This window comes from Manis javanica, chromosome 1, assembly GCF_040802235.1.
Source record: "Manis javanica isolate MJ-LG chromosome 1, MJ_LKY, whole genome shotgun sequence".
Lineage (NCBI taxonomy): Eukaryota > Metazoa > Chordata > Mammalia > Pholidota > Manidae > Manis > Manis javanica.
Genome location: NC_133156.1, coordinates 5,251,550 through 5,267,257, shown reverse-complemented (window position 1 = coordinate 5,267,257; position 15,708 = coordinate 5,251,550). Strand labels below are relative to the sequence as shown.

At 53.0% G+C, this 15,708-nt stretch overlaps 1 long non-coding RNA gene across 1 annotated transcript; it reads right to left on the bottom strand.

Moving 5' to 3' along the window:
• Positions 1-2,206: 2,206 nt before the first annotated feature.
• LOC140846158 (uncharacterized) lies at positions 2,207-7,115 on the bottom strand. The gene is made up of 4 exons (XR_012125082.1): positions 6,537-7,115; positions 5,630-5,699; positions 5,017-5,449; positions 2,207-4,975 (listed from the first exon to the last, which is right to left on the bottom strand). It is a non-coding gene; the product is annotated as an uncharacterized lncRNA (long non-coding RNA).
• Positions 7,116-15,708: the final 8,593 nt, after the last annotated feature.

Here is a 15,708-nt window from a genome sequence, read left to right as displayed (position 1 = left end):
CCACTTTTTCCAGGGGACGATGTTCACTATACCAGGTGAGCCATTACCTACGGATCACAAGGTGGACACTTGGGGTGAGCTCAGAGCATCGTGTGTTTACCACCCAGATAGAAGCGTTTCTGTATTTTACTGGAAAGGCTATGTCCATGCATGTCCACAGAGCATCAGTTTGGTGGCCTTGCCCTGTTGGACCCCCTGCCTATATGACCCTCTCATTCCACATCTTTCAAACCTCCCAACAGGAAAACTTCACACTCCAAAGATAGATATGACCACAGCCCAAGACCATGGAAGAGAACACAGCCATCCCTGGGCTGCACAGTGTACAGGCTCACACCCGACTGCTCCTTTAGGACATGGTGACAATACAGCTGAGAACTGAAACTGTTGATCGTTGAGACCATGGACCCCAGAACCATATGGGCCTGAGGTCACCCTGGGCAACATTCGCTGATGAGGACGATGGTCCCTTAACCTGGCACCGGCGCTCACTCCATGCTCTATAAGGCCTCAGCCATGGAGGAGGGGCCACAACACACCTGATGGAGAAGCTGTGAGGCAGAAAAACAGATACAAGCGGGGTGGAGAGAGAATAAGGCCAGTAAATGCCACTAGAAGGGACACAAAGAGTTAACCAGTTAAAAACAGGGAGCCAGAAAAGACTCAGAGTTAATGAGTTAATCAGTTAAAGCTCCAAAGGCCAGGAATAACTTGGGATGTCCAAATATTCCCCAGATCAAGGAAACTATCCAAGCATAGCCCATGTCTTCACTGTGTCAATTATATTATGCCATTGTAAGATTTACTTTATCCTGCTAGAAGGCCCAGCTTATTCTTTAACTTAACCTATATGTTGTTTTTCCTCCTCCAGCCCCTAATCAAGTAATTTGCAAGCTGGGCAGGAGGCAAGCATCATGATTAATTTAGCAAACAAGCCCAGATATAAACAGCATAGCAAAAACAGGAAAGATTCCATCTTAAAGCTAAGATTGCATTTTAAAACCCAGGTTGTTAAGAAGTAAGATTCTTCACATATGCAAATAAACAATAACTTGGTCCACCTCTGGGGTAGGGCAGGTGATAAGTTGCCAGAGGGAAGCTGCTATCCTGGGGAGGAACTGGATCAGTAAATTTCTTGTGTTAAGTTAATTTTGCAAAATGACCTGGAAGACTGATAACAGAAGAGAAGAGATTAATGTCTTTCATCAAAGATAAACACTTTGAGACCACTTAAGTCAACATTCCCTAGCCCTTTGTCACATTCCTAAAAAAAAATCCTTAAAAGGGGGAACCCCCAATCTTTCAAGGCCTGCCTCCTCTCTGAGGTCACCTGCTCTTTTTCTCAGCCTTTCAGGGCACCCCTCCTCTCTGAGGATGCCTTTCTGTACTTTACTGTTTCTAAGGGTACGGGGGTCACTTTCTAAGTACGTAACTTTGAACTTTTACTCTGCTTCACTGCTGTCTGCCCTTCTTTATTGCAGCTGGGTCAAGGACCAAGGGAAATGAACCCAACCCCCCCCAACAAAGTCAGGGGCCTTCTGTGGAATTTCTGCCCTAAGACCAATTAGGTATGCAGGGAGACCAGAAGCCCTAGGTCACCGGGAGCAGTGGGGTTGAAGGACTGAGGCCTCGTCGTAGCCCTAAAGACCACCTCACACATCTTTCCCTGGTAGGAAACACACAGGAAAGGGAACTTGGAGTCAAGGACAGGATTCCAGGAAGATTCAGATCTGGGAGAAGGGTGATCATGGGGGCCCTAAGGGGACCTGAGGACGGAAACTGCCGCTGCCTCGAGCCCTTCTCTACAAATGCTCTTCCTCTGACCTTATGCTTTCCACAGGCACGTTTGGGTCTTTGTACATTATTTTCCCCCTTTAGTGCTGATGCAGTTTCAAGTACTGAGCTAGAAAACTACAAGTTTCTAACATTTGCTCCATAGGAACCTCAGTGAGAAAAGCAGGAAATGTTCTTGCAGTCTCCAAAGTGCAGACAGGCAGCACTACTCTGGGTCAGGACATGGCCCCGGCAGGTCCTGCGGAAAAGAACCCACACCAACCCACCAGGAGCACTGAGGGGCTGCTCTGCCACTGACCCAGGCGAACGCTGGAATGGACCTGTTCCCTGAGGAAAGGGGACCAGAGGGGGTCCTTCAGGAGCCAGGGAGGGGACTGGCCCTTCTCCCTTCTCAAATGTGTACTGAGCTGACTGCCCAGGGCATTTCTTCAAGGAGGAACATGACATTCAGTATGTTTTTAAAATGAGCCCAGGACCAAAAAGAGCCCCATGCCACAGCTCCAGGCTGTGAAGAAACATGACTTTAATGTGCTATGATTCCAACATTATTATCACATAAATATCACCATCAGGGGGAGCAAATCGGGGTAGGGTGGGGAGTTCAGGGGGTTGGGGAGGGGCATCCCCTCTCAAGAAGTTTACTTCCAGCATTTTCTGGGTCCTCTGAAGCCCACTAGAGTGGGTAGAGCTAGCCCAATGCACCCCCAGTGTCACCTTTGTGCCCCCCAACTGAGGAGAGGCCTCACATAAGCTGCTTTCAGAGTTTCATCCTCCAGTCAAGTGGGGCTCGAAGTTGGGGCCCAGGATGCTGAACAAAAGAGTCAGCTTAGCTTGGGGAGCTACCCCGCAGTATCCCGCCGCTCCACCTGTCCCCACTGCCCTCTGTGCCCTGGCCCTGTGCTGAGCACTCTGCCAATCAGCAGCACCCACGGCTCCCTGCCACGGGAGGGGTCATGAGCACCACCCACTCACAGAGGAGGAAACTGAGTCCCAGAGAGGGAGGGGAATCACAGTACTGAGCGGACTAGTTAGCAATGAAGCTGGGATCCAAGCCCTGCCTTTAGGGACTCCCTGCACCCAGGGAGCAGCCCCCGACCCCCACACCCATGGCCAGAAACTCATTAGCCCTGAGCAGAACGATAGCCAGTTTTTCTGGGTCCTGAAGAACAGTGTCTTTCTGCCAGCCCTCTGGCCTGGGGGCTCCGGCTGGCGGGACAGGATGTAGCTTCAGGACAGAGGGGCACCCCTGAGCTCCAGGAGCTGCAGCTCAGAGAGCCCTCTCAACTCCTGCCGGCAGCTGTAGCCCACACCAGACTCCTGCCTGGCTCCACCTCTTCTCATCATCGAGGGACTCAGTGGTTTGGAACCAGGACACAAACTGCTTCTTGGGCTCCAGGTTATCCAGACTGGCAACCTCCTGAAGCAGCAGGATCTCACCCACTGTTCAGAATTCCTGGGGCAGTGGAAGGCTAGGATGCATACAGGGCCTGGCCGGGGACCCTGTAGAGAGGCCTTGTGGAGGTGAGAAGCAGGGAAGAGGTGTCCAGGGTCCCTGCTCATGTGGGAACCCTCCTTCCATCCAATGCCATCCAGCCCGGCCTGTTCTCACAACTGGGTTTCTAACTCCTCCTTCAGGAAGGTGGCCTTGATGCCACACCCTTCCCCCACCTACCAAAGCCTTGAGTGTCCCCAGCTCTGGGTGTCTAACCCTCCCAAGACATGTTAGACTCATGGATGGGCCACAGGGGTGGTCCCATCCAGGGGGTCTGTGATTCCACATCCCATGCTGACCCCAGAGGTAAGCCAATTACCTCTTTTTCTGGAAATTAATCATGTCTCCTTTGAAGGCAGACAGCCGATATCTATCAGAAGCAGTACCCTGAGTCCAAAACAAGTCCCCATTCCATCCTTTCTTGAGTTGCACTGCCACTAGAGCCCACCAAGGGGCAGGCCTGCCCATAAATAGCACCTGGGCCAGGCTCTGGGATCTTAGAAGTGCGGACAGGGGAGCTGACGCCAACCCTCTCAGGACAGACAGGGTGACTGAGGCCTCAGGCAGGAAGACACTGCCTGTCCCCTGAAGAAGTGCTTCCTGCCATTAAGGGGCAACATCCCACCCCCTGGGCAGGGCCTGAGGGAGAGGCCAGTCCTGCTCAGATATGGCCTCCTGCAGCCCTGAGCTCCACCCGTCCTGGGGCCAGTGGAACCTGACACCTGGAACTGAGGCTTAGGTGGACCCACCGGGCCAATCCTCTGTAAGAGGACCAACTCCTGCAGTGGCTGGGAGGCTCTCAGGAGGGGAGGTGGCCAGGCGCTGAGACCTCTGGCCTAAGTGGGGGCTCTCTCCTCTGTGCCTCGGGGTCCTGGTCCCTCTGTGCCCCTCTGAGCTCACTCACCTCTAGATAACCATCCAGCAGGTTACCCAGCAGCAGCAGGTGAGAGAGGAACAAGCTCAGGAAGGGACCCATGCCCTGTGCCATTGGGATGGGGTGGTGATTAGCCCTCACCTGTCCCAGGGGCGCCCATGGACCCTCCCCTAAAGCCCTCCCCACCCAGCCATCCAGGGCTCTGACATGAACTAGTCCCACATGACGAGCTGCCTCCTTCCCTCCCATCCATTCCCTTCCTGGTCCCTCCCACAGCTGCATTTTAGCAATCCCAGGGTCTGAGGTCCCTGCCCCTCCCCAGCACCCAGCTTTTCCAGCCTTCCTGGCCACTCCAGTGCAGGAAGTTCAGGGCCTCTGGCACCAGGAGCAGGTGCTGGGGGTAGCCCCATACCCCTGAAACTGGCTCCTCTCTTCTTATCTGCTGCTGCCTGACCTGTAACCCCTGGGCCCCCTTCCAGTTTGGCCAAAATCTAGGTCACATCCTGCAGGGTCAAGAACAGGTCAGGGAGGTCATATTCTCCTCCCATGTGTCCCCTGCAAGAACCCAGACCTTGGTTTCTGGACATCTGGCCTGAGTCACCTGGTACCATGCAGACCCCTCCTCCGGCAGGCTCTCGCTCCGGGGCGACACCGGCCCTGGCAGGCTCTTGCTCTGGGGCGACCCCAGCCCCCACCTCCAGCAGGCTCTCGCTCCGGGGTGACACCAGCCTCCTCCTCCGGCAGGCTCTCACTCTGGGGCGACCCCAGCCCACACCTCCAGCAGGCTCTCGCTCCGGGGTGACACCAGCCTCCTCCTCCAGGCAGGCTCTCGCTCCGGGGCGACCCCAGCCCCCACCTCCGGCAGGCTCTCGCTCTGGGGCGACCCCGGCCCCAGCACACACTCATATTCAGAGGCGTCCTTGTGCTGCGTGACCTGCCAAGGCGCTTCCTCACCTGTGGTGTGAAGGGAGCACCCTCTGCCTCCCAGGGATCCCTGGGGAGCTCAGTGTCACCTGACTGTCCCCATGGCTGCCCTCTGCATCTAGGCGGAGTGAGCACAAAGCCCCAGCACATCCTCTGACCCCTGGGAGGCAGGGTGGTCACCCCCGTGCCCAGATGAGAAGCCAAGGCCACAGCGGGGCAGGGACTGGCTCAGGAGCCCCAAAGGAGAGGCAAGCCCTGCCCAGTCAGGGGCCCCATCCCCACTGCTGTCCCCACACCAGCCCAGCCCTGACAAGGGGCCTGTCCTCTGGATTCTCACTGGGTGTCAGGTCTCCAGCCAGATGGAGCTGCAGAGGGTGAGAAACAGGACATCTCATGGGCCTGCTAGAGCCAACCCTGCCCTCCAGAGCCCCCCAAGAGTCTTCCCCCAGGCCAGGATGGACTGTAGCCAAGGCCTTGCCCCTGGAATCCCCTCAGAGCCCTCCCTACCTGTCCCCCCTCCTTCCAGACCTCCAGCCTCTACTTACCTTGAGAAGCCACTTCCTGCTCACCCCCTTGTCTTCATCAGTTACAGTCTTGTACTTTCTGGAGCCCTTCCTGAGGAGAGGGGAAAGGAAGAAGAAAGGAGGCAATAAGGTAGCGGGTCAGGGGGGCAGATCCCTTTTACTATGAACCCAGAAGATCCAACAGCCTGGACGAGGCTTTCCGCCAGGGCCCTGTGGCTTGGGGTCTCCGTGGCCTGGGGAGGGGGCTGCATGTTGTCACTTGGGGCCTCTGTTCCCATTTCTCCCAAGTGGATCTGCTTTGGCCTCTGAGACCTAGTGCTGCAGAATGCTATTATCTCCAGTGTGATTCAACCCAAATCTGACATTTAAGGAACCTGATTCCTGCAGAGGAACTGCTGGTCTTATCCCAGGGGGGCTCCAAGAGCCTGCCATCCAGGTCATTCCCTGTCCTCAGCCTCTGCCACCTCCCAGGATGTCCCAGCTGACTGTGGGGACACTGCCAGTTCTGAGGTGGGTGTCCTGGTCCATTTGGGTGCCCTCCTGGGGACAGACCTAGTCCCCAGGAATCTTCTATCCAGATGTTTTTAAGCTGAGTGATGGAAGGGCTCTGCAGAGTTGAGAGTGGGACCTGCTTTGCTGCTTCTGTCTCCTCCATGGATGTCTGTCCTTAAGGAGACAGACACCCAGGGAGCCCAGCACACGTGGGCCCTGGTGAGCAGTGCTCCTGGGAGGAGGATTGTACCTCAACCCAAGTAATGAGCCAGGTCGTGAGCATTCCACCCATGGGACCTGCAGGTCCAGGTCAGCATGCCCCTGGCAGGAGGGGCCCAGGGACTGTGCATGGTCAGACCCCAGGCATCAGTACTGAGAGCTGGGAAAAGAGAGGGGCAGACCCCAAGATGCACTTGTGGGCCCTTCCACAGGATACCTTGGCCACCCAGATTCAGACTCCACTACCCTGGCCCTGTCCTAGGTCATCATCTAGGTATCTCTAAAGCAAGTGTTGGTGATGCAGTCAGCTACAGTGTCAGTCTGTGACGATGGTGTAGATGGCAGGTGCCAGGTGCTCACTGTCCCCCTTATGTGGCTGGTACCAGAAGGAGGCCAGGCAGCTGTAGGTCTCCACTTCCATGAACAGCTCCTGGGGAGGAGAGGGAGTGTCACCTGGCCCTGCCACAGCCCAGCTCTGTCCATGGTCCCCACAGTCCCCAGCAGGGTCACTGTTTAGAGCTAGAGCTCAGGAAGCTGAGGATGTGGTTAAGCCTTGTGCGAATCAAAGGTTTCGTACCCATTCACTGAGGCACCCAATACAGGATGCACAGGACCTGGTATTGGTGGTGAAGGGAGCAAGGCATTTGCTCCCAGTCACCCTCACCTTCTCTTGCAGAAGAAGGTGGCTCACCTTGGCTATCCTGGGCATCTGACACCCATCTGCCATCCCTTGGGTTCTGCTCTAAATTCAGATGAAGATTACCCAAAGGGAACTACAACCAGGGCTTTTGTCTGCTTGTCTCCCATGGAGTCAGGTACAAAGCAGAGGCCTAATTGCTAAGACTATGGAAGCCTCCTGGTTAAATGGAAGAAGGACCTAAGGCTCTGGCTCCCTTCCCAGCACCCCTAGCCAGGCTCCACCTGCCTTCCCTCTGGTCCTCAGACCTTCCTTATTGGTCTGCAAGGCCACCTGTGCAGCAGGTCCCATGCCAGCCCTTCTGTCCCTGTGTGGACAGTGAAGGCTTGGGGGTTAAAAGTTCCTAGGTCACATGGTGAGAAAGTTGGGAAGCTGGGACTTGAGCCCAGATCACAAGAATTCACATCAGGGAAGGGCAGGTCTGGGACAGCTGATGACACAGAGAAGGCCTGCCACCCACTGGGGGGGAACACCAGGATGGTGGGCTCCTCCTCCCTTGGCAGGTCCTGAGTGGTGACACACAGGGGCTAGCGGGCTCTGAGGGCAGCTCCGGCTCTGCTGTGATTAGTGAGGCTGAGGCTGCTGCTGGGCTTTCCTCCAGCTCTGCAGGGGCTGACACAGGTGACAACGGCCCCAGATTCAGCACAGGGAGCACAAGGAGCGCCAGAGCTGGCTCAAAAGAGCCGGCCCTTCCTGTGTCTCTGGGGCCAGGTGGGGCTGCTCATGTGGTTCTGGAGCAGGACACAGAGAAGGGGTCACTCACGTAACTCATTCCCCATGACTTCCCAGTGACTGGAGAGACCTCACTGCCTTTTAGGGAATCCCAGAGAGTCTCCTGGCTGCAGCCTGTACCCTTTGGGTTCTGGCACAGTGGGCCCTTGCTGCTCCAGCTGGACCTGCAGGAGGTGGACCTGGTCCTCCATGTCTAACCCAGGAAGGCTGCCCTGCATTAAGGCCAGCTGGAGCTTAAAGCCATGAACATGCTGGGGCTCCCAGAAATGGTGCACATCCTGTCCCAGCCAGAGGCTCTTGATGGAACAGACAGCCACAGGGGAGGCCGTTGGGCAGCAGAGTGAGAGGCCTGGCCTTTCCTGCCATGCTGCTCTCCCACAGCACCCTTGTGTGACCCTGCCTGTCCATAGGTCAGTCCCTCCCCACTCCTGACCCATGTGTGTCTGTCTTGAGACCCCATCCTTCCCTGTCCTCCTGAATAGGAAGCTCCCAGACCTCAGCTGACATATGGAAATTAAAAGATACATGAGATGCTGGTTTTGCTGGTCCCTCCCCCACCCAAACCCCCTTCTGTGCAGATGGATGGCCCTCCTGCGGGACTCACTGGCACTCAATTTTCAGTTGCTCCTCTGGCACCTCATCCTGTCCCATGTAACCTGTAACACAGGTGGCCATAAGGGCATCACATGCAATGTACAGTGCCCAGGCGAGACTGCCTGACTCCGACGAGGACGCAGGCACGGGGTAGTGTCTGCTTCATTCACGGTGGTGCTGTGTCTCACAAAGAGCCTGCATGTATTGTTGCTGAAGGAAGTCCTACCAGAATCTTTCCGGAAGCCCCTCTGTCACATTCAGAGATCCCTAATGTGGCCCCAACGAGGACAAGGATCAGGACCAGCTAGATGGAATCTCAAGCCTCCTTTAAAAAGGCTGCTTTCCATGTGCTTCCCAACTTGGCAAGGCGTCAGGCAAGGGAGGGGTGAGGCTGATGGCTTCTCATAAGAAGAAAGAAGTTAATAGCCTGGAAAGGCACAGCATGTCCTGCAGCCCTTCCTGCAGAACCAGGCACCAGGTGTACCCCTACAATGACTCATCCCATTTTCCCTATGAGCACCCTAGGAGGCTGATCATCTGCACCCCCTTTCAGAGGAGCAAACTGAGGCTCAGAGACATGCGGAGACATCCAAGACACACAGCTGGCCATGGGCAGACCCCAAATTCTGCCCCCAAGATCAGGCACAGAGGGGCATCAGCATAAACCTCCTGCCAGGGAGAAGAGGGCAGGTCACCCTGTGGGCAGAGATACTTGGTCCCTGGCACTCACATTCTCATCCTATCTTCTGTGACTGGGGTTTTGAACATGACCTCTCTGCCAAGTGTCCAACACCTAACCATCTGCTGTCAACCAGCAAGGTTCCCCCTCCTCCCTGCCTTCTGTCACCTCCCCTCCCCACCCCACCCCAACATACACAGGGGGAGAGGCCAGGGGTGGGGGTGTGGCCCGGAGTGATCTCCTCCAGAGGTTAACACAGCAAGGACAGGGAGAGAGGAGTTCACAGAGAGAAACTGACACCCAGTCCCACAGCCCAGAGGCCCAGGAGGGCACCAACCATGCTAGGCATCTTCAGAGCCAGTGCCCTGGGTATGAAGTAGTAAGAACAGCACTTTTTCTCCCAAGGCCCTACTCCCCAGACACAGAGCACAAGTCTCATCCTGAGAAAACCTCCAGGCCTACCCAAACCGTGAAACAGTCCACAAAGAATCTATGGAGCACTCCTCAAAAATTCCAAGGTTATTAAAATCAAAGTTAAGCTTAGAAACCGTCAAGGGCAGCGTATGGACATGACAAGGAAATACAAAATATCCTGGATCAAACTGTGGGACAGAAAAGGTAAAACTGAGGAATCTGGGTGAAGGATCTACTTTAGATAAAGATGTATCAGTATTGTGACCATACAAGCCTATAATGAAAGAAGGGACCCTCCATATGGGCTACAAGGCAGATCTCTGCAATACCTTCACAGTTTTTCTCTAAATGTAAAATAGCTCTAAAGACAAATGTTTACTTTAAAATCCTATATTTTTTCTAAGACCTCTTACTAATTTAGTTCTAATATATTCATAGCAATACCACTTTTGCTAATAGATTATAGAAAACAATGTCCTATCATATCAATATATATCTCACACATTTTATGTTAAGGTAACAAAGATATGTGTACAATTTTTAGATAATGTCTTAATATGCCTGGGTGGCTATAACAAAATACAACAGACTGGGTGGCTTAAAGTGGAGGGACTTATTTCTCACAGTTCTGGAGGCTGAAGGAGTGTCAGCCAGTCTGGCACCTAGTGAGAGCTTTCCACCTACTTGCATGCAGCTGCCCTCCCCAGATGTTCTGGCCTGGCCTTTCTATGGTGCCTGTGCACAGCCAGAGGGAAAGCAAGCTCTCCAGCAGCTCCTCTTATAATGATGCTAATCTTTTGGAACAGAGCCCCACCTTTACAACTTCATTTAATCTTAATTATTTCCTCACAAACGCTGGATTGATTTAGGGCAGGGAGAATAGTGGCCTTGGTGTGAAAGTTTGATCAGGAGGTGGCTGAAGCTGTAGTTTGCACATGAACCTGAGCTCCTAAGCAAGTTGCTGCTACCTTTTAAGTGTTCGCTTGCCCTGGGACAGGCAATCTCTCCCCATACCTTTATGGCCCCCAATACCAGAGCATCAGGAACACAAAAATAAAATAATACAGTTAGTTTAATAAGCCCTGTGAGGACTAGATACCAAGTAGATGAGTGTGGAATTGATGCAAACACAGAACAGATGCAAACACTCGGTTCATCCCATACAGATTACATTATTATATTATTATTGTTTAGCATGACTGTGTACTTGGTTTGCTCTGTAAACATCTGGCAGGGAAAGATACAGATTGTACAAAATCAGGTGTGTTCAATGAATATAAAACTTTAACAAAATATGTGGATATACCCTCAGAATTTAAAAATAAACCGTAAGAAAGGGAAAAAAATGAGAAATTGATGAATCACCAGATGAAAGGACTTGGGGGAAATGGGCCTCTAACAAAATAAAGACATGGTAGATATCCTAATGGCACCTTTGAAATGGAAAGGTATACAATATTAGACAAAGTGATTTGAGATTTTGAATTTCTAAGAAATTTTAAATTATTTTAAATAATTTATCCAATATTCAAAAATCAGCCACTGATTTGGTTCTTGAATATTTGGATGATTCAGATTCTATGGAAATGTTATCTTAAATGATGTTAAGAAAAATGTGCTACTATAGTAGTTATTTTCAGAATTACTATTGTGTTTCAATCTTCTAAAAGATATTCATGAATTTTGCTTACTAAAATGTTGTCCAAGTTTGGAAGTCCCCTTAAAATACATTTGTCTAAGGAATACTACTCATAGTGGGGTAGTAGGAATTACACATATATAGAAAACATTTTTATATAAAATATATATTATGTCAAATTTCATATAAAATAGACTATATTATTAATATACATATTATACATATTTTTAGATAGCCACTGAGTCATGAGATATTGTCAAATATGGCAACACTTTCCATTGCAAGCCAGCTATGTTCAGAATTATATTTTTTAAATTATTAATGATTGGTTTGCTCCCATTAAAGCTGGGAAATTAAAGATAAAAAATTATGATTTGGATGTAAATAACATTTAGCTTACACAATATTGTGAATTTTTGTTGACTACTGTAAATATTTCCAATTATCATTTCAACTGCTTATGCAAGAGCTCACACATGCATGCATGTGTGCACACACACACACACAACAAATCATGGGGCTCCAGGGTCTATGAACTATAATGACAGCTGTAGACCCTATCATCATATTTCTGCCTTAATTATGTGCTGGCCTCTACAGGAGCCACTGAAAAACTCAACACAGTAGTCTACAAAATGCCCACATATTCATACCACTCTTCTTTCCGCTCAATTTCACTGTCTCTTTAGGGACCTGTCATCCATTCCTAACACCTGATAAATAATTCACTTCCTTCCTAGAGGTAAAATCAGGTAGGACTGTTGTAGGAATCTGCTGAGCACAGGCCTTGGGTCTATACTGAAGGATGGGAGAAGGTAGTGACAGCTCTGTGCTGTCATTCAACACTTCCCCTGAGCACCTATGATGGATCCAGCCCAGCAGCCAGAAAAAGGCACTCACCATTAGACCAGCAGATTCTGGCAGGGGGCAGTGGCAGGAAAGACTTGGGTGTGGTCTCTACTGTTTACCAGGTGAGGAAACTGAGGTCAGGATGAGCAGGTACCAGGGCTCAGGGCCACAGACTCCCAGCCTCAAGTATATGTCACTGGGCCAGCAGGCGTGGCCATCTCCAGCACAGGAGTCCCCACATGCCCATAATATAGATGAGAACCTCTGTCTCTCTGAGAGGAGGCATGGAGCTCCCCAATCCCACCCTGATTTCCTTCCTAATCATGACATTGATCTGAGCCAAAGAGGATCCCTTTCAAGAAGATGGAATTGAAGGCTTCCAGCATATGCCAAGGCAGAGGTGGCACTCCTCTCTAGGGACATGTGGCAGAGAGGTGGGATAAAGGGATTTCAGGAGTCTGTTTTCAGATCAGCCCCTCTCCATCCCCCAGCAAAGAAAGGGAAAAGCCACCACCATGACCACCCATTCTGACACACAGGGGCCCACAGAGAACTAAATTCCAGGAGTCAGCACAGCTTAACAGCTGGAGTGTGATCTCCACTGCCTCAGCTCCACAAGGGACTCAGCCCGCGCCTCTCAGTTTGGAAAAACCCTTGCCAGGGAAGAAGGGACTGGACCAAAAAGTCTCTCAATCACCACATTTTTGCGGCAATGGGAGCTCCACTTCCAGAGACCTCACTTCCTGTCTGTCTTACTGTTTTGGATGTAGGACGATAATTCTGCATTTAGGGGAAATTTTTCCAAATCTTGAAATTTAACAAGCAGACTGCTGGCTGCTCTGATAACATTGAAAAACAAAAGGATTTTCTAAGTAACCTTTCCCATTTTCCAAGTAACAAACTCATGTAATCCATTCTCCGCTGCCTCTGGTGACCAAGATGAGAACTAGTTTGAAGTCACTGGTAATTTTTGACTTTTAAATTCAAGTGCTGTAGTTTTGAGGACACTTTCTTCATTCACAGCTCCTCAGCTACTGCTGTACAGGAGCCAGACCCACGCGGCTCTGTCCCACACCCATGGCCATGTTCCTGGAAGGGCAGGTGAGGCCAGTGTTCCCTTCCTAACCTGGGGCCTCTGGGGCTCCTGCATTCTCTCCACTTCCCCATTTCCCTTCTCTGGGCAAAATCTGCACGACTTCCTCTTCATGAAGTGCCCCAGTCCCCTGGCTCTCTCCAGAAGCCCCTTCCAGACTTCTCTCTCTCCAAGTTTTCCCCAGGACACTACCAGGCAGGGGGCTCATGGGGCCCTCCCTCCTGCTGGCCCAGAAGCACTGTCCCTCATGTCTTTCTGGCACAAATGACAAGGGACAGAGTGCCCTCCTACAGGAAAGGACTAAGTGGGTAGACAGACCTCTCTAGAGAGAGCAGGACAGACACCCATTTGCTAAAGCCCAATTACACCACCCTAGTAAAAGGTGAGTTTCTCCAGGGACGCATTTAGAACCATACATGTAGAAAATGTTCCTTAGCCATGTCAGATACATTTGCCCACGACAATGCAAGGGAATCCCAGGAGCAGGGGGTGCTCTCAGAGTCCAACAGGACCCGCATTTCCCCAACGAGGCCCCACCCCCGCCAGGTACACCCACCCTTTTGTTCAATGAGGTTTGTCCAGGAGTATGTGGGAGGGGGCTGGCTCATCTGCAGGGCCTGGGTGAGCGCCAGAGGTTGTGGGCGCATACGGGCGCTCCTTCCCAGTGGCCCCACTTCCTGAGTGGAGGAGATCCTCTGCCAGCAAGGAGGGGCAGGGGCCTGTCATTTCTATGCAAAAACACACCTTGGCCTGTTCACCGGCGGCATCTGCACAAGTGGCCCTGGCCAGCTGGACCCAACTTGGCACCGTCCAGGCCCAGCGGGGGCCGCTCCTCTCATCAGGTGGCACCCAGCCGCCACCATCTGATTCATTCCCACCCCAGTCTGCCCACACCTTCCTGCTTTCCGAGTTCGCGGGCAGGTGCAGAACCTTGGCGTGCCCTGCCCGCGCCATGGCTCCATCCGTCCAGCGCACCCGCGCAGCTCGCTGTCTGGTGGCCCCACCACCATCGGGCTCAGACCCCCCATCACATGCCACGCAGCGCGGAGTGGGGCGCCGAACTGGACGCGCGCCCCCAGGGCGCCTGAGGAGAGCAGGACCCCAGTCTGGGCGCCCGCCTGAGGATCTGGAGGTGGGACTGGGGGTGGCGGCCTGGCGGCCAGGCGGGGGATGGGCACTGGGGCCGGCGAAGCCGCGGGGGACGCCAGCTGGGACCAGAGGGGGTCACTGGATCAGTACAGCATCTCGCCTCACCTGTATAGTTGGGGTCCCACCGCCTAGTGGCGCGTCGCCCTCTGACGAGGAGCTATCGGGTCGGCAGCCCAAGCGGCCCTGAAGGTTGCGGCCCGAGCTCGTTGGGCCACCGGCCCGGCGGGTGCTGGGGGCCCTTGGGGGCCGTACTGGGGCTCAGAGCCCGCCAGCGGCGAGGAACGGGTTCCGCAGCGGGTCGCAGAGGGCGCGGCCCCGACCAGAGCTGCTGCCATTGCTGGCGCGCGCTCCTAAGGGCCACTGGGTGGGCGCCCGCGCTCCGTGTTGGGTGAGGGGAGTCAGAGTTCCCATGGCAACAGGCCTGTTGGCGGCTCGGGGCACACCCGCGGAGTGGGAAAACTGGATGGGATGCCACCTGGGACCTCCGTCCCCGTCCCGGCTGCGCCCCCCCTGGTACTGCGGAGGGTAACAGGAAGGGAGGTGCCAGCTGCGCCTGTGCCTTCCCGCTCCCCGTTCGCTGTCTCGCTGAATCCCCCATGTGGAGCGGCGAACTTGGAAAGTGTATGTTCATGTGTCCTGCGCACCCTCGAAACTGCTTCATCCAAGGCGTGCAGCCTCTGTGGCCCCTACAAGGACCAGCTTGGGGACACCTCCGCCACTCCCCTGCCGCCCCAGGCCCAGCCCTGGACAAGTGCTCACCTCGGGGGAGGTTCCTCTGTCTGAGGGAGTCTGACCCAGAAACTGGGGTCTTGAGAGCCCATGCACTCCTTAGCCTGCACCACCACCCACCGCACTGCCCTGTGCGCAATGGAAATCTCAGTACATTGTTTCTGGATGGAAATAATCATTCCTTCCGTGGGTTCTCATACTGAATGAAGGATGATATTCCCTTTGGTATGCTATTATCGGTATAACAGGAAATTTTGAGTGGTAGTTCTTTATAGTTTTTTATAGCCAGAAACATGATATGGAAAAGAGGGTCAGTGGAGGTTTTGCTGCCAGGGTTGAACGGTGTAGGGAAAGCACAAAATGACCAGATGCCTGTGAATGTGGGCCTGGTGCTATCCAGGGAGATACCTGGGTTACCAAAGAAAGGGTAACTGGGCTGCGAGACCATCAAGGGCAATCCAGAGGGCTCTGCTGGAGACACGGTGGCCTCGGACCTTAGGCAAGGACTTGAAATGCATGAGCTCTGTGCTGTGATTAAGGCAGATCTTTAAAACTAAAGCCTGGGTGTAAGTCCCGGGAGAAGAAATTCTGGGGCAAAATACCTCTAAACACCAAAATCAGTCAAAGGGAGAAATAAAGTTTAAAATCTGTTTATTGCTCACAAGCTGCAGTCCTTCCCCGTCTCTCTTTCCTGCTCCAGCAGCAGCAAAACCGACCCTTCCCTCACTTCTCAAGTACAGATAAGCCCTCCTTGCCCAAGTAATTACCCATTGATTTGGAGATGAACTTCTCTCCACACCTGAGGAATGATGCA